This window comes from Liolophura sinensis, chromosome 3 (genome assembly GCF_032854445.1).
Source record: "Liolophura sinensis isolate JHLJ2023 chromosome 3, CUHK_Ljap_v2, whole genome shotgun sequence".
NCBI lineage: Eukaryota > Metazoa > Mollusca > Polyplacophora > Chitonida > Chitonidae > Liolophura > Liolophura sinensis.
This window is the reverse complement of record NC_088297.1, coordinates 26,143,980-26,163,399: the sequence shown is the minus strand read 5'-3', so window position 1 is coordinate 26,163,399 and position 19,420 is coordinate 26,143,980. Positions and strand designations below refer to the sequence as shown.

Here is a 19,420-nt window from a genome sequence, read left to right as displayed (position 1 = left end):
CATCCTGCACAAAATCAGACTCTCAAAAGGGTTGCCTGGAAAGGTCAATGTCATTACAGAACACGGAATAATCGGACAAACCGATGTATTGATTGCCCGATTTGATCCAAAGCTGAGAAGCTTTCGGCCTTGTATGAACGTGTCATACACTGGGTATTAATGATGGTTTGGTTATTTGAGCAATAAGCTAATAGTGATGCCGAGAACAATACCCACCCCCTCCTCCATCCCTACCCCCAAGCACCGCCCTCTCTCCACTAAACATATGCTCCTGTGCGAGGTCTTAATCCAACAAGGACTGGGGGTCAATAAACAATCTGTTAATGGCATGCTGTGAACTTTACACAACAGACTGATGATTCTACAGTACCTTATCATCTAGACAGACAGCTCTATCAATGGTGATTAATCACTTCTGAGTTACTAGACTAAGTTGATGACAGAGGTTCACACAAGCAGATCTTTAATAATTACTCATGTTTAATGCATGGATTGAATATATTTGGAAAGACATGGACTGGGGCAAAGGGTGGGTTAGTTGAATGGTGAATACACTGATGAACGGACAAACAAGCCTGCAGACAACACTCCAATGAAGGCAAACACGATGATGATGAACATGAAATCTCTATTGTACAAACAAAGGCTGATTGATAACCCAATAAAGACTGAAGGCCTAATCAAATTGTTTCAATGTTATCTTACCTTTCATCATGAAATTATTTACCGAACAACTCTAAGATACATGTACTTGTAAAAACCGAACAAACTGAACTTCATATATATAGACTTTCAAGTGGTGACATTTACAAAGCACATCTTTCTTGTATTAGTACCTCAGCATCTTCTAAACTTCCATAAAAGACAGATTAACTTACGTGTTACCAGGCAAGCTACCAGAGCAGCAACGACAGTGTCAAAACTGGCAACAGACAATCAAAGACAGGTTAACCCATATGCTAACAGATAAGCTAACCTGGGCAGCGACGAGTGTCAAAACTGGCAGCAGACAATCCAAGACAGATTAACTCATAAGCTAACAGATAAGCTAACCTGGGCAGCAACGTGTGTCAAAACTGGCAACAGACAATATAAGACAGATTAAGTTATACAGTACTGGTTGAACTTCCTGGTGGATGATAAAACTGTTTCAAAACAGTCCTAACTTTAAGTTTTGCAAAGATCTTTTGGTTCTTTATAACGTAATATACTGCTATCAAAATTTACTGGTTGACCATAAAGTTGTTTTATATTTACCTCTTCTTCTCACAAAATTTGTACGTCCCTGAATGTACCAGGCAAGCCAACTGGTGGATCAAGACAAACATGAGAGTGCACTTCTCCAATTGACAATTCTTCAGGGGTAAAGGCTACTGTCCCAGCCCTGTTCATTCCACTTTGTCCCCACCCTCTCCCTCCTTGCCCCCACACCTCTCTCCTTATCCTTGACAGTCTTGTGTCACATATCACTGGAACCACCCAAAGGGCCTGCTGATACTAACCTCCCCATCTGTTTAGTTGAACAGTCCTGGTGGCCAGGGGCTTAAGTGATCTTGTCCCCAGGGACTCACATAACAATTTGGTGAGGAGGGCTGGAGCCTGGATTCTGAGGTCCACAGCAGTGTGGGAACAAGAAAACAGAGATAATCTTCACTGGTCCTTGGGACTGGGCAAGAAGTCTAGGGTTAGGGTGGGAACAAGGCACTCAAACTTACATAAACCAGGAGCAGTCAGTCCAGAAATGTATTGAAAGTTACGGCTACTTTGAACCATAATACCAGTCCCATCCTAATACAAACAAATGGCACTTCAGTTCAGAGTAAAGTTAATGTTGGACTCAACTGCGAACAGACTTGTGAAACAAAGCCCAGACCCTAGGTATGAGACACTTAAAATATAATAAAGGGGTTTAGAAAGAGATTCATTTCTAACCAATCATCCAGGCCAAAACAAAAATCAGTTTATGATAACATGGTCCATAACTCATATGAAATGTTCCAATAGTTATGGCAAGTGTTCCAGAAGTTATGGTAGGATCCAAAAGTCTTGACATGTTTCAATAGTTATGAAGTGTTTCAAAAGTTATGACAGGATCCAGAATTCTTGACATGTTTTACTAGTTATGACATGTTTTTCAAAAGTTATGACATGTGTTTCAAAAGTTATGACAGGATCCAAAAGTCTTGACATGTTCCAATAGTTATCACAAGTGATCTAAAAGTTATAGCAGGATCCAAAAGTCTTGAAATGTTTTGGGGCTCAGTCGGTTAAAGCGCTAGCGCAGCGTAATGACCCAGGAGTCTCTCACCAATGCGGCTGCTGTGAGTTCAAGTCCAGCTCATGCTGGCTTCCTCTCCGGCCGTACGTGAGAAGGTCTGTCAGCAACCTGCGGATGGTCATGGGTTTCCCCTGGGCTCTGCCCGGTTTCCACCCACCATAATGCTGGCCGCCGTCGTATAAGTGAAATATTCTTGAGTACGGCGTAAAACACCAATCAAAAAAAAAAAAAAAAAAAAAAATCTTGAAATGTTTTAACAGTTATATGTGTTCCAAAAGTTATTGCAGGATCCAAAAGTCTTGACATGTTCCAATAGTTATGGCAAGTGTTCCAAAAGTTATAGCAGGATCCAAAAGTCTTGAAATGTTTCAACAGTTATGATATGTGTTCCAAAAGTTATAGCAAGTGATCCAAAAGTTATAGCAGGATCCAAAAGTCTTGACATGTTTCAATAGTTATGATATGTGTTCCAAAAGTTATTGCAGGATTCAAAAGTCTTGGCATGTTTTAATAGTTATGACACACATTTGAATAAGAATGATGTGTTCTTAGAAGTCAGTTACACATATTCCAACATTAACAACAAATGTTCCAACATTTACGACACATGTTCCAATGGCTATGAAATATTCATAAGTTTCAAGTCCAGCTCAAGCGGGCTTCCTCTGTGGCCGTACGTGGGAAGGTCTGGCAGCAACCTGCAGATGATCGTGGGTTTCCCCCGGGATCTGCTAGTTTTCTAACACTGTAATGCTGGATGTCGTCGTATAAGTGAAATATCCTTGAGTACGGTGTAAACACAAATTAAATAAATAAATTCGTAAGTAAATATAACAATGAAGGCCATGTGCAGGATAGATCCATCTTCAGGTGAAGAATAATGAACAAGATCTATCTGTTATCAGACTGAGTATTCTCAATGTGGTTGATGCTGCAACAATTCAAACAATTTTAAATTTTTACAAATCCAATTCAAAAGCTTAACTTTATGTACTTCTGTGTGAAGATAAGCATAAAAGCATTTACAAATATACTTTTCCATTATCTTCCACATTACATAATGAGCTAAAGTCTGAGTGTTTTGTGATCTTACCCACAAAAAAGGTGACCACAAAGACGTCTGTATGCCTTGCAATGGTTTTACCCCACAACCCTGTGAAGCAGTGTGGCTACTTGTGTCAATCCTGCTGCCAAACCAACAGTTTGTCCCAGACAGTTATACACCTCTATACAAATACTCATAAGATCTCTAAGGAGGGGGGAAGAGGTCTGGTTTAAACTTCCTGTGATAGTTCCTCCATCCTCACCCCTTTAACAACTCAGTGTGCCCCTGAGAGTGGGGACTTAAGGCATGTGCGTGTAAAAGGCACCACAGTTGGGATGTGGGGGAACCATTAAGGAAGCCAGATACCCATGAAGCTTTTTTGTACCCAGCGGCCTGAAATTCACGGCTTAACACAAACATTTCAAAGAAAAGCTCATCATATGAGCATCCAGTAAGGAAAATTTTTTTCAGGCTAAAAATTAAAATGCTAATCTGTGTTTTAAAAATGTGAGATATTACAGCGAACTTGAGCAAATTCTTCTCCTGCTGGTTGGGACAGAGGCTAGCCGGGACAGCGCCGTTAGTCATGTTGCTGTTTTTCTGCATGTGTGAATGTAGCTTCTTGTTTCACACTATGCGATTCTTTATCTTGTTTTATATATATATATATTACATAATACATATATTATATATGTATTTTTTGATTGAACTCTGAAGTACATGTTTCCTATATATTGTTTTTTCTGTGAAGGCCTTGGGGAGGAACAGTTTCATTGTAAATTGACCGAGCTACCTTCAATAAATAAAGATATTATTATTATTATTATTGGCTAGCAGGTTCCACAACAAGGAGTGGTTTTGAAGGAAACATCTATAAATCATCAAGTGTCACCATCAACACTTTCACAATTGAGATAACCCAGAGTGGGGTTTTCCCACACTGGAAACCCCTTTCCCATCTGGCTTCATAGGTCAGCTGGTACAACAGAGCTAGCTACCCTGTCATGAGTTCGCGACTCACCGAAGCCAGCATTCTCACTCTCACTGAGGCTGCCTTGTTAAGGACATCAGTGTGAATGTCTAAGGACTAGTGTTAAGATCAGTGTGGATCAGTGTCTAAGGAGGTAAGGATGAGTATGGTCTGAATGCAGATGACTTTTAGATGACTTCAAATCTGAACCAAATGTTTGAAAGTGGAGACAACAGCCAGACAGCCATCCACACAGTACAGCTCAATACTGAGGATATTAAGCCAACAGCTGTTCACAAAGCAGTCTGTTCCTGTCCACACAGGCTGGTCACCCTGGGTTCCCACAGCATCCACTGTGATGCTCCTGTCCCCTAGCTGACCACCCTGAGGATAGGTATCAATAAAGGCTAGGAATTAGGCACACATAATTGTACATACATGCTGATCGACTGTTAGCTTGCCTTTCATGCCCACTTCAGCTTCCTGACAGATAGAATCCACCATTATCCATAATGTGTGTCACACAAATGTTCTACTCAACATCAAGTCTGACAGAATTACCAACAGCAAAAACAAGTGTCCTGTTACTATAGACCAGGAAATAGCCTAGGGACACTGGGTAATCACTAATGACAGGGTCCTACCTGTAGCTTGGATACTACTACATCCAGTATAGCATATAGCATTCACACACACAACTCCTATAATTGACATCATGAGGCTGGCTGGTGAGAATTCAATATCTGCCTTATCCATTCTACTATTACAAATGTTTCATGAGGAAGTACTCGCAATGTCACAGCCATTAGTCATGGAACTCACTGTACAACACTGTAAGCATGGTTTCACACATCAGAAACAGCACACAGTGACCAAGGCAATTTGTTGTAAGCATCGTTTAACACATCAGAAACAGCACACAGTGACCAAGGCAACTGATTGTACAACACTGTAAGCATGGTTTCACACATCAGAAACAGGACACAGTGACCAATGCAATTTGTTGTAAGCATCGTTTAACACATCAGAAACAGCACACAGTGACCAAGGCAACTCACTGTACAACACTGTAAGCATGGTTTAACACATCAGAAACAGCACACAGTGACCAAGGCAACTCATTGTACAACACTGTAAGCATGGTTTCACACATCAGAAACAGGACACAGTGACCAATGCAATTTGTTGTAAGCATCGTTTAACACATCAGAAACAGCACACAGTGACCAAGGCAACTCATTGTACAACACTGTAAGCATCGTTTAACACATCAGAAACAGCACACAGTGACCAAGGCAACTCATTGTACAACACTGTCAGCATGGTTTAACACATCAGAAACAGCACACAGTGACCAAGGCAACTCACTGTACACCACTGTCAGCATGGTTTAACACATCAGAAACAGCACACAGTGACCAAGGCAACTCATTGTACAACACTGTCAGCATGGTTTAACACATCAGAAACAGCACACAGTGACCAAGGCAACTCATTGTACAACACTGTCAGCATGGTTTAACACATCAGAAACAGCACACAGTGACCAAGGCAACTCACTGTACAACACTGTCAGCATGGTTTAACACATCAGAAACAGCACACAGTGACCAAGGCAACTGATTGTACAACACTGTAAGCATGGTTTCACACATCAGAAACAGCACACAGTGACCAAGGCAACTCACTGTACAACACTGTCAGCATGGTTTAACACATCAGAAACAGCACACAGTGACCAAGGCAACTCACTGTACAACACTGTCAGCATGGTTTAACACATCAGAAACAGCACACAGTGACCAAGGCAACTCACTGTACAACACTGTAAGCATGGTTTAACACATCAGAAACAGCACACAGTGACCAAGGCAACTCACTGTACAACACTGTCAGCATGGTTTAACACATCAGAAACAGCACACAGTGACCAAGGCAACTCACTCAACTTTAATCTGCATTAGGACAACAACAAAGATATCTGACATTGAGTCAGTAACGTAATAGATCTGGGAAATCAAATACATACAGTAATGTTCTTCCTGGTAGTCTGTACACTCTCATAGAGAATTACATGTGCCCTGGTGTGTAAGTTGTTACAGCGCAATTTAAACATGTACATGTGTGCCAAACTACAGTCCACATCAAACCACGTCCAAGTGGGCATCTAAATCAGAAAGAGCAGCCCCGCAGCCAAACTAATAGTCCACATTAAACCACATACATGTGGGCATCTAAGTCAGATAGAACAGCCACTCAGCCAAACTAATAGTCCACATTAAACCACGTACATGTGGGCATCTAAGATAGAACAGCCCCGCAGCCAAACTAACAGTCCACATTAAACCATGTACATGTGGGCATCTCAGTTAGATACAGCAGCCAAACTAATAGTCCACATTAAACCACGTCCAAGTGGGCATCTAAGTCAGATAGAACAGCCCCGCAGCCAAACCAATAGTCCACATTAAACCACGTCCAAGTGGGCATCTCAGTCAGATAGAACAGCCCCGCAGCCAAACTAATAGTCCACATTAAACCACATACATGTGGGCATCTAAGTCAGATAGAACAGCCACTCAGCCAAACTAATAGTCCACATTAAACCACGTACATGTGGGCATCTAAGATAGAACAGCCCCGCAGCCAAACTAACAGTCCACATTAAACCATGTACATGTGGGCATCTCAGTTAGATAGAACAGCCAAACTAATAGTCCACATTAAAGCACGTCCACGTGGGCATCTAAGTTAGATACAGCAGCCAAACTAATAGTCCACATTAAACCACGTCCAAGTGGGCATCTAAGTCTGATAGAACAGCCCCGCAGCCAAACCAATAGTCCACATTAAACCACGTCCATGTGGGCATCTCAGTCAGATAGAACAGCCCCGCAGCCAAACCAATAGTCCACATTAAACCACGTCCATGTGGGCATCTAAGTCAGATAAAACAGCCCTGCAGCCTAACTAATAGTCCACATTAAACCACGCACATGTGGGCATCTAAGTCAGATAGAACAGCCCCGCAGCCAAACCAATAGTCCACATTAAACCACATACATGTGGGCATCTAAGTCAGATAGAACATCCCTGCAGCCAAACTAATAGTCCACATTAAACCATGTACATGTGGGCATCTAAGTCAGACAGAGCAGCCCCGCAGACTAACTAACAGTCCACATTAAACCATGCACATGTGGGCATCTAAGTCAGACAGAGCATCCCCGCAGCCAAACTAATAGTCCACATTAAACCATGTACATGTGGGCATCTAAGTCAGACAGAGCAGCCCCGCAGCCTAACTAACAGTCCACATTAAACCACGTACATGTGGGCTTCTAAGTCAGATAGAGCATCCCTGCAGCCAAACTAATAGTCCACATTAAACCATGTACATGTGGGCATCTAAGTCAGACAGAGCAGCCCCGCAGCCTAACTAACAGTCCACATTAAACCATGTACATGTGGGCATCTAAGTCAGACAGAGCAGCCCCGCAGCCTAACTAACAGTCCACATTAAACCATGTACATGTGGGCATCTAAGTCAGACAGAGCAGCCCCGCAGCCTAACAGTCCATATTATAACTACATGGCAAAAACTGCTGATACATCTTTCCACAGGTAAATGTAACACAGACAAACTTCCAGGTAATTTCAAGGTCCTAAATGTAGTGACTTGTTTCAAATACCGGTATGATTTCACCATTAGCTTATTCTATACAATACAGTATATAACTCCCAATTCTATCCAATACCATATATAACTGCCAATTCCATACAACACACTATGTAAGTGCCAATTCTACACAATACAATATATAACTGCCAATTCTCTACAATACAATATGTAACTACCAATTCTATACAATACAATAAATAACTGCCAATTCCTTACAGTACAATATATAACTGCCAATTCCATTTTCATACAATATATAACTCCCAATTCTATACAATACAATATATAACTGCCAATTCCATACAACACAATACATAAGTGCCAATTCCATACAATACAATATATATCTGCCAATTCTATACAATACAATATATAACTGCTGATTCTCTACAATACAATATACAAATGCCAATTCCATACAATACAATATATAACTGCCAATTCCTTACAATACAATATACAATTGCCAATTCCATACAATACAATATACAAATGCCAATTCCATACAATACAATATATAAGTGCCAATTCCATGCAATACAATATGTAAGTGCCAATTCCATACAATACAATATATATCTGCCAATTCTATACAATACAATATACAACTGCCAATTCCGTACAATACAATATACAAATGCCAATTCCATACAATACAATATATAAGTGCCAAATCCATACAATACGTTATACAACTGCCAATTCCATACAACACAATATATGTCTGCCAATTCATTTCTTCATCTGAAGTCTTCACTGGGACGACAGGCGTACTATATCCCTACCAATGCCTGTCACGTGGGCCAGAACCAATCAATACAACAATGATGCTCGCTGCTCGGATTGCATTGTACGAGGAATGGCTTAAATGCAGTTAGCCACATTCATACAGATTCTTCTTGCCATGATGACAACAAGCAAATTGCACCTGTAACATATACGCTACAGCAATACAAAGGTTATACTAAGGCCACACTGATTACCGCATAGAACTGACTTGTTTATCTGATTTGTTTATTTGATTGGTGTTTTAGGTTGTACTCAAGAAAATTTCCCCTATATGACCAGCATTATGATGGGAGGAAACAGAGCTCGGGGAAACCCATAACCATCCGCAGTTTGCTGTCAAACCTTCCCACATACAGTAACTGATTTGTTGTGATGTAACCACGACAACAACAAGTCAATTAAACATTCACAACTAAACCTTTATAACATCGTAGATAAAACCCTACATGTAGCAGGCAGATAGATAACAACCACATTGATTCCAACAGACAAATTCCACAGCAGTGCCATACACTAGGTGTATAAATACAATATCAGTCTTCCATGAACCATTTTGCTCTGCAGTGTTCACAATGTACATGTCTGCCTGCAGAAAGCCAACAAAGCAAATGACACCTACAGATCACCGATACAGCAGACAACGCTCAACTAATAAAGACTTCATCACTCAAAATTCTGTTAGATGTACGTGTGTTTATGACAGGCTCATCATGCATCTGTAACCTTCAAAATGGTGTATGCTTATCTTTGGGTCATCAAACACATCTGCACTACTAAACACATCTTCACCATCAAACATACCGGTACCATCAAATACATCTGTACCATCAACCATAATCTGTACCATCAAACATAGCTGTACTATCAAACACTACTGAACCATCAAATACATCTGTAGCATCAAACACAATCTGTACTATCAAACACAGCTGTACCATCAAGTCTATCTGTACCATCAAACAATCTGTGCTATCAAACATACCTGTACCAACAAACATAATCTGTACTATCAAACAGCTGTACCATCAAATACATCTGTACCATCAAATATAATCTGTACCACCAAACACAATCTGTACTATCAAACATAGCTGTACCATCAAGTGTATCATCTGTGCCATCAAATACATCTGTACCACCACACATAATCTGTACTATCAAACACAGCTGTGCAATTAAACACAATCTGTACCATTAATACTGAAAAATACACAGTGGTGTACTGTCTGGTAGCAAGGCATCAGTGTGTCCACAGTGATTAGATGTAGGCTTCCTTTCGTACATGTGCCTAGAAACAATAGTTTCTATACAGACAACAGCACCTACATGATGTACACAGACAATAATTCCTATACAGACAACAGCACCTACATGTACACATACAATAGTTCCTGTAGACAACAGTACCTACATGTACACAGACAATAGTTCCTGTAGACAACAGTACCTACATGTACACAGAAAATAGTTCCTATACAGACAACAGTACCTACATGTACACAGAAAATAGTTCCTATACAGAAAACAGCACCTACATGTGCAGACAATATTTCCTTTACAGACAACAGCATCTACATGTACACAGACATTAGTTCCTATACAGAAAACAGCACCTACATGTACACATACAATTGTTCCTGTAGACAACAGTACCTACATGTACACAGAAAATAGTTCCTATACAGACAACAGCACCTACATGTACACAGACAATAGTTCCAATACAGAAAACAGCACCTACATGTGCAGACAATATTTCCTTTACAGACAACAGCACCTACATGTACAGACAATAGTTCCTATACAGACAACAGCACCTACATGTACACAGGCAATAGTTCCTATACAAACAGCACCTACACATACACAGACAATATTTCCTATACAGACAACAGCATCTACATGTGCACAGAAAATAGTTCCCATACAGAAAACAGTACCTACATGTACACAGACAATAGTTCCTATACAGACAACAGCACCTACATGTACACAGGCAATAGTTCCCATACAGACAACAGCATCTACATGTGCAGACAATATTTCCTTTACAGACAACAGCACCTACATGTACACAGGCAATAGTTCCTATACAAACAGCACCTACACATACACAGACAATATTTCCTATACAGACAACAGTATCTACATGTGCAGACAATAGTTCCGATACAGAAAACAGTACCTACATGTACACAGACAATAGTTCCTATAAAGACAACAGCACCTAGACAATAGCACCTACACAGACAATAGCACCTATACAGAAAATAGCACCTGTAGACAATAGTTCCATTAGCAATAATCATGTCAATGTCAATACAGAAGGATCCATAACAGGCATAAAGCTGAACGCTTACAGAGCCACGGTACTCACCAAACCAGGTGAAACTGTGCCAGTAACATGTGTCCATGAACCGCTACAGCTGGAACTGAACTGTGATCAAGGCAGCTCAAGAGGCATTCAACAATACTGAGTGTTGAAGAGCCTGATCGCTGTGACAATCGTATTCTTCCAGAGTGGAATCATTGGCCTCACAACAGCAAGTATGGCTTCGTACACGCAACTACCTTCCAGTCACAAGGCCCATGTAGTCCATCAGACTCTGACCATGTGGGGATGTGTTGTCCTCACAGACATCAGTGGTAGTGAGAGGGCGGGGCCTACTATCACCACAGCCATCTCAACCCAATTACATTAACCCTGTTTTCTGTGAGTGACAGAGACTGACAGGCAGGGCTTACAGCTGTTGAAAGGTACATCTGGCAGACTGGGGACTCAGACTGGCTGGCTGACAGACAGGCTCACTCAGGATCTCATGGACCTTTGTCCTCAAAAACCCGAAGAAAGATGACCCACAGGAAGCTGACCCGACTAACACTAGTGTGCTGCTAACATCCAACCTTAACCACAACCTCACCACAAACCCACTCCTGATATCTGTCAATATAAAAAGTAGTCCTGCAATCTGCAGGAGGATGAAGACAATTTCCATTCTATAATATAGTCCCACAATCAGCTTGCTCTGCTGTTCACAGGTTATAATATAATTAAAGACATACAGCATAGAAATTAAAATTACATGTATGTGTACAGAAATACAGACTGGCTCACCTGAATAAGGTAGCCATTGTACACGTATGTGTACAGAAATATAGACTGGCTCACATGAATAAGGTAGCCAATGTACACATGTGTGTACAGAAATGCAGATTGGCTCACCTGAATAAGGTAGCCAATGTACACATACGTGTACAGAAATACAGACTGGCTCACCTGAATAAGGTAGCCAATGTTCACCTGTGTGTACAAAAATACAGACTGGCTCACTTGAATAAGGTAGCCAATGTGCACATATGTGTACAGAAATACAGACTGGCTCACCTGAATAAGGTAGCCAATGTACACCTGTGTGTACAGAAATACAGACTGGCTCACCTGAATAAGGTAGCCAATGTACACGTGTGTGTACAGAAATATAGACTGGCTCACTTGAATAAGGTAGCCAATGTACATGTATGTGTACAGAAATACAGACTAGCTCACCTGAATAAGGTAGCCAATGTACACGTGTGTGTACAGAAATAAAGACTGGCTCACCTGAATAAGGTAGCCAATGTATACATATGAGTACAGAAATACAGACTGGCTCACCTGAACAAGAAAGCCAATGTATACATATGTGTACAGAAATACAGACTTGCTCACCTGAATATGGTAGCCAATGTACACGTGTGTGTACAGAAATATAGACTGGTTCACCTGAATAAGGTAGCCAATGTAGATTTAATGTGCATTAATTTGAAACAGCTTTCACCATTATCTCAAATGTCAATGAACATTCATTTTTTGAACTGTGTGTTTTATGGCATACTCAAAAATTTTTCCCACTTATACGACTGCTGCTAACAATTTGGTTATAGTAAACTGGGCATAACCCATGACCATCCTGCAGGTTGCTGACAGACCTTAACACATACAGCTGCAAAGGAAGCCAGCATGAGTTGGACTTGACCTCACAGTGACTGCATTAATGAGTGAATCCTGGGTCATTACTCTGCGCTGGACACAAACTACCTTGGCCAGGAAGGCCCCAATGTTTACAAATAAGTCAGTGTAGTAGGGCAACGCCAACATTACACAGTATTAGTGTTCTTAATTAGACTCTCAGAGTGACTTTCCCCAATATATCAAAATGGGCATAAAAATCATATGAAACCAAATGACATTTCACTCTTTTGGATCACCATAACATTGCTGTTCTACAGGGTACTGTTGTGCGACTCATTGCAGATTTTCTGATCAGATGGAAAGAAATGGCATTTTACCTTTTTGCACTTAAGAGTCTAGATTGTCTTCCAATCTGCAATTCATTTTCTCTGTACAGTTTATATGTTTAAAGCTACCAAATCGCTAGAAAAGGACACTAGAAGTACTCAGACATTGTCCTTCTGATTGGTTACAACACAATCAAATGTGGACACAACAAAAATTATGATAGTGCTGCCTCAATGAAACATCTACAAAAGCTGTGGTGCTGACTACTACATGGTGTACATATGCGACTTGCTACAAAGATGTTACCCAATAGCTGAAACCTCATCAGGATACTCTATCAATAAAGATTTTTCATTCCTTTTCAATAATTCAACTTGATTTAAAAATGCCAAGGATTTGCCTTATGGGCAAATATGAGTCTCTATTTTTAAATGAGAAATTTATTCTTTACCAGATAAAAGAAATGATCAAATGATATTAAATAATTATCCAAAAATCAACTAAGCACTGAATCTAACAAACAGCATAATTTCTTTTTTTCACACATTATAAATTTGATGTAGTGCATAAAATATTCAGCAATATGCAGGGAAAATCTGTTGACTGCATTTCTGTACAACAGCAATCAATACTGGTCTTAAAATACAAGCTTCTGATTTGTGTGTATGTAAATGCGACTTCAGGGCAATCTGACTCCCCTACACAATACCTGTATACATGTATGTACAACAATATAGGCCTACGTGTACGTACCTTGATTTTTATCTCACGTGCGATTCCTTTACATCTCAAAAGGTGTCCACTGCAGCAACAGAACATGTAAACATCTTGTCCTGTGTAAACGTAAACAATTACAAAGCGCAAACAGCCAGTGTTAAAGCACACGTGCCGTTTCTGCTGTTGTACGTCCCAGACTATGCATGGATGATGTAGCCAAGGTTGACAGTTACACCTGTGTCACATCACACATGTACTTGTACATGCACATGTATTACAGCCTTTACCGTAACAGACATGTGTAAACAGCTTCAACACCATAAACAGTCAAGAACCAACTGCCCAGCAATTCATATAAAACAACTATGGCCTGCTTCAAACGTGTGAGTAGTTAGCTGGCACGGAATAGAGTGGACAAGAGGATGCCTATCTGACCGATGTTCACTAATGAGCATACAGCAAGAAGCGTTGGTGCAATTTATCGCTAACCACTCGTTAACAATAATAGGTGTATCATGAAATCTAATCACAAACGAGTGCCAATTGGAGCCATCATCAACAGTGACATCATTTTCGGGACTATTGCTTCCAATGCAACTGTCACACTGTCACAGTTGTAAGTCGGCGTTATGCTCATTACCAATGTCACACAGTCACACTCTCCTGAAAAAACTGAAATGCCAGCTTAGACCTTGTAGGCCAATTTCTTATATCAGAACTATATAAAAAAAAAAGAAGAGACTGCTTGTAAGAACAGTAACAACAGCGTCTTCCACACAACTGTCAGGAAAAGGCCAGTGTATGGACTGCCAACAAAACTGCTGTGTTAAAACTTGAAATTGTGCACACAAGTTCACGTCAGTGGGTAAGACAGTGATAATCCTTTATCCTTAACAGGTGATAACTAAGGTGACAATCCTTCTCACATCTCACAATCCTAACAGGCGTGGAGAGTAACGTCACTGGTATAAAACCACAAAAAAATGCTATTCAATAAATTCTGAATGGTCAGGATATCAGGAGAGGATTAACTTTGAACTGTACATCACCATCGGTCGTCCACAAAGCCATGCTAGCCATTCTCACGGCTCAGTAACCCTTACAGCAGGGTGGGAGGAGACTTGGTCCAGTAAGGTGATGGGGGCTTGAAGGATATCGTCCCCAGTCTGCCTGTTGTCAGAAAAACACACATCATCAGGCTAAAAACCCCTATAATACATCTCCTAGACACTGAGGCTTAGGAAGTCATGGAGCACCAGATCACACACATATACAGGGTGAGACTGAGGCTGGGTGATAACCAGGGTTCTGCTCATGTAGACCAAGGATAGAAACAGCCACTGCCCCAGACTCAACCACTGACTGCCCCCGGGGTGTCCAGAGCCTGTGTAACCCTAACTGTCACATATGCTGCTGGCCCTAACATCCCTGCCCTCAAACACAGATGGAGATCTGACAAGTGAGTACCAGTATCAGGGAGCCTGTGTAGGCTTGGCAAACAGTAAAACCATGGAAAATCAATGAAGGAGGCCAGCCTGGCTTCAGCCAATGGTATTGGGCTATCTACCCTGAGCTAAAACCAATGTGGCACTGGGCATAACCATGCGGACAAAATAGCAAAAGCAACAACAACTGCGCTCCGATTTTTTTTTTTTTTAGTAGATCACAATAAGATGTATACATGTATTTATGCTTTGATTACCTTGTCAATATAGACACACATTGTACAGGACGTGATGAAAACATAAACATATGCAATGTTTGCACAGATACACGTGAAAACAAGCAAGTTTACATACACGTCTACATCCTTGTTAACTTGCCATGGAAACAAACACTGAATGAATCCAAAACTGCACACAATGAGAAAACTGAAAGTATAGCCATTTTATTAATTTTAACCAATCAGGTCTAACCCTAGAATGCTGTTGTTTTGCCGTGACGTCACACGATCCCTATTTTGTCCTTTTGCACTAATTGCTGAATGAGCTGAAGGTTAAGTTTCTTGAATACAGCACATTCCATGGCCTTTTAAGAATTCCAGACAAAGAGTTTTATACCAAGCACTTCCGATTAAAGGTTGCTGGGGATATTTAGGCCTGTTTCCACTTCTCGTCCTTGATAACTGAGGTTGAATTATTTGTTACCTTTTTTTTTTCAGATAATCATTTAATAAATGATCAGAATTTTAGACATTTGCATTGTTTAACTAATGGAGCACAGACATAAGCATATCAATGAGCAAGCACATACTTAATGTCTACACTGGTTTTCAATATTAGCACAGACATAAACATATCAACTGAGCAAGCACATACTGAATGTAACCCTGGTTTTCAATAGGAGCTCAGACATGAACACATCAATGAGCAAGCATGTACTTAATGTTTACACTGGTTTTCAATATCAGCACAGACATAAGTATATTAATGAGCAAGCACATACTTAATGTCTACACTGGTTTTCAATAGGAGCACAGACATGAACACATCAATGAGCAAGCATGTACTTAATGTTTACACTGGTTTTCAATATTAGCACAGACATAAGTATATCAATGAGCAAGCATATACTTAATGTCTACACTGGTTTTCAATATTAGCACAGACATAAGTATATCAATGAGCAAGCATGTACTTAATGTTTACACTGGTTTTCAATATCAGCACAGACATAAGTATATCAATGAGCAAGCACATACTTAATGTTTACACTGGTTTTTCAATATTAGCACAGACATGAACACATCAATGAGCAAGCATGTATTTAATGTTTACACTGGTTTTCAATATTAGCACAGACATAAGTATATCAATGAGCAAGCACATACTTAATGTTTACACTGGTTTTCAATATTAGCACAGACATAAGTATATCAATGAGCAAGCACATACTTAATGTTTACACTGGTTTCAATATTAGCACAGACATAAGTATATCAATGAGCAAGCACATACTTAATGTCTACACTGGTTTTCAATATTAGCACAGACATGAACACATCAATGAGCAAGCACATACTTAATGTTTACACTGGTTTTCATATTAGCACAGACATGCACACATTAATGAGCAAGCATGTACTTAATGTTTACACTGGTTTTCAATAGGAGCTCAGACATAAGTATATCAATGAGCAAGCATATACTTAATGTTTACACTGGTTTTCAATAGGGGCACAGAAATGCACACATCAATGAGCAAGCATGTACTTAATGTTTACACTGGTTTTCAATAGGAGCACAGACATGTACACATCAATGAGCAATGCATGTACTTAATGTTTACACTGGTTTTCAATAGGAGCTCAGACATAAGCATATCAACTGAGCAAGCATGTACTTAATGTTTACACTGGTTTTCAATAGGAGAACAGACATAAGCAGATCAACTGAGCAAGCACAGACTTAATGTTTACACTGGTTTTCAATAATAGCACAGATATAAGCATATCAACTGAGCAAGTATGTACTTAATGTTTACACTGGTTTTCAACAGGAGCTCAGACATAAGCATATCAACTGAGCAAGCACATACTTAATGTTTACACTGGTTTTCAACAGGGAGCTCAGACATAAGCATATCAACTGAGCAAGCACATACTTAATGTTTACACTGGTTTACGACGCTGTTCAAATTCAAGTCAGGAGTAATCATCTCGCAAATTATTTGTCAAAGTTACACGTACACGATCTGGATTTAATTACGTGTGTCGCACATAGCTGATCGGATTTAATTACCTGCGTCGCACTTAGGTGATCCGGATTTAATTACCTGTGGTACACATAGGTGATCCGGATTGAATTACCTGTGGTACACATAAGTGATCCGGATTAATTACCTGTGGTACACATAAGTGATCCGGATTTAATTACCTGTGGTACATGTAAGTGATCCGGATTTAATTACCTGTGGTACACATAAGTGATCCGAATTAATTACCTGTGGTATATGTAAGTGATCCGGATTTAATTACCGGTGTCGCACATAGGTGATCAGGATTCAATTACCTGTGGTACACATAGGTGATCCAGATTTAATTACCTGTGGTACACATAGGTGATCCGGATTGAATTACCTGTGGTACACATAAGTGATCCAGATTTAATTATCTGTGGTACAGTGTAAATGATCCGTATTAAGTTACCTTTGGTCGCACATAGCTGATCAGGATTTAATTACCTGTGTCACACGTAGGTGATCAGGATTTAATAGGCTGTGGTACACATAAGTGATCTGGATTGAATTACCTGTGGTACATGTAAGTGATCCGGATTTATTTACCTGTGTCGCACGTAGGTGATCAGGATTTAATTACCTGTGTCGCACATAGCTGATCCGGATTTAATGAGCTGTGGTACACAATAAGTGATCTGGACTGAATTACCTGTGGTACACATAAGTGATCCGGATTGGAATTACCTGCGGTACACATAAGTAATCCGGACTGGATTACCTGTGTTGAAAGGACAACAAAGTGTTAAATGCCCTGACATGAGCAAATAGGTGCAGTTGCTTCCTGCATAAGCTTGTGGTTACAGATTGACGTTCTCCCTGCATGAGTAATGTGAAAGACTTTTTGGCAACAAAGTTACACCAATATTTTTTAGCTCATTTAATTATTTGATTACTTATTTTATTTACTTACATTTTAAACACTTAAAACTACCTGTGTTTAACTACTATAAAATAATGTTGATATTATAAGAAACTTCTTCAAATCACACGCCATGGAGGAACTTCCTAACTACTGTAATTCTTCAACCTTTTCGCACTTTTGCAGGGTGTTTATCCAAGCATATTCTGAAGGCATTATTCTGCTAGACTTATAAAATACTTTTTATAAAGCCTTGACATGGTCAATTCACCAAAGTAGTTTTATCTCCAAAATCAAATTATAAATGTGCATAAATTACACTGCTGCTGTTTGATATGCAAAAAGGTTGATGAATTGGGGTAGTGTATGGACGTGTAGGTGAGCAGGTTCGGTTTTCATTGCACCAACCTAAGCCAGCAGCTGAACTTTTAATGCCAATATTTCCATCAGTTTCAAGTCATGAAAAAATCATGACACAGGTGCTTGGTTGAGTGATGATGGAGGGTGGGGGGTGTTAGTTCTGCAGAACCTCTCTGTCCACTGGGTCAGTCTCCCCCTGACAGAATGTTTATTTGTCTGTCATCTCCACTCACTTAACCCCTCTCTCCCTGACACTGAGCTGTAGAGAGCTAATTTGGATGGCTATGTGTCAGCAGACTGATTCTTTACTACAAAACAATCAGGTGCCAGTCTGACACCCTGATAGATCCAGAACAATCAGGTGCCAGTCTGACACCCTGATAGATCCAGAACAATCAGGTGCCAGTCTGACACCCTGATAGATCCAGAACAATCAGTGCCAGTCTGACACCCTGATAGATCCAGAACATCAGGTGCCAGTCTGACACCCTAATAGATCCAGAACAATCAGGTGCCAGTCTAACACCCTGATACATCCAGAACAATCAGGTGCCAGTCTAACACCCTGATCCTTACATCCAGAACAATCAGGTGCCAGTCTAACACCCTGATCCTTACATCCAGAACAATCAGGTGCCAGTCTAACACCCTGATCCTTACATCCAGAACAATCAGGTGCCAGTCTAACACCCTGATCCTTACA

General features: G+C 40.2%; 1 protein-coding gene across 4 annotated transcripts in view; it reads right to left on the bottom strand.

Annotated features, from left to right (window-relative positions):
- LOC135463629 (solute carrier organic anion transporter family member 4A1-like) overlaps nt 1–19,420 on the bottom strand; it is a 123,325-nt gene that overhangs the window by 56,960 nt on the left and 46,945 nt on the right. The window contains exon 1 of one of the 4 annotated variants that reach the window (XM_064740973.1): nt 11,142–11,310. The exons of the other annotated variants lie outside the window; for them this stretch is intronic. The gene's annotated coding sequence lies outside the window, so the exon portion shown is untranslated. Of the gene's footprint in view, nt 1–11,141; nt 11,311–19,420 lie in introns of those variants that run through there. 4 annotated transcript variants of the gene reach the window in all.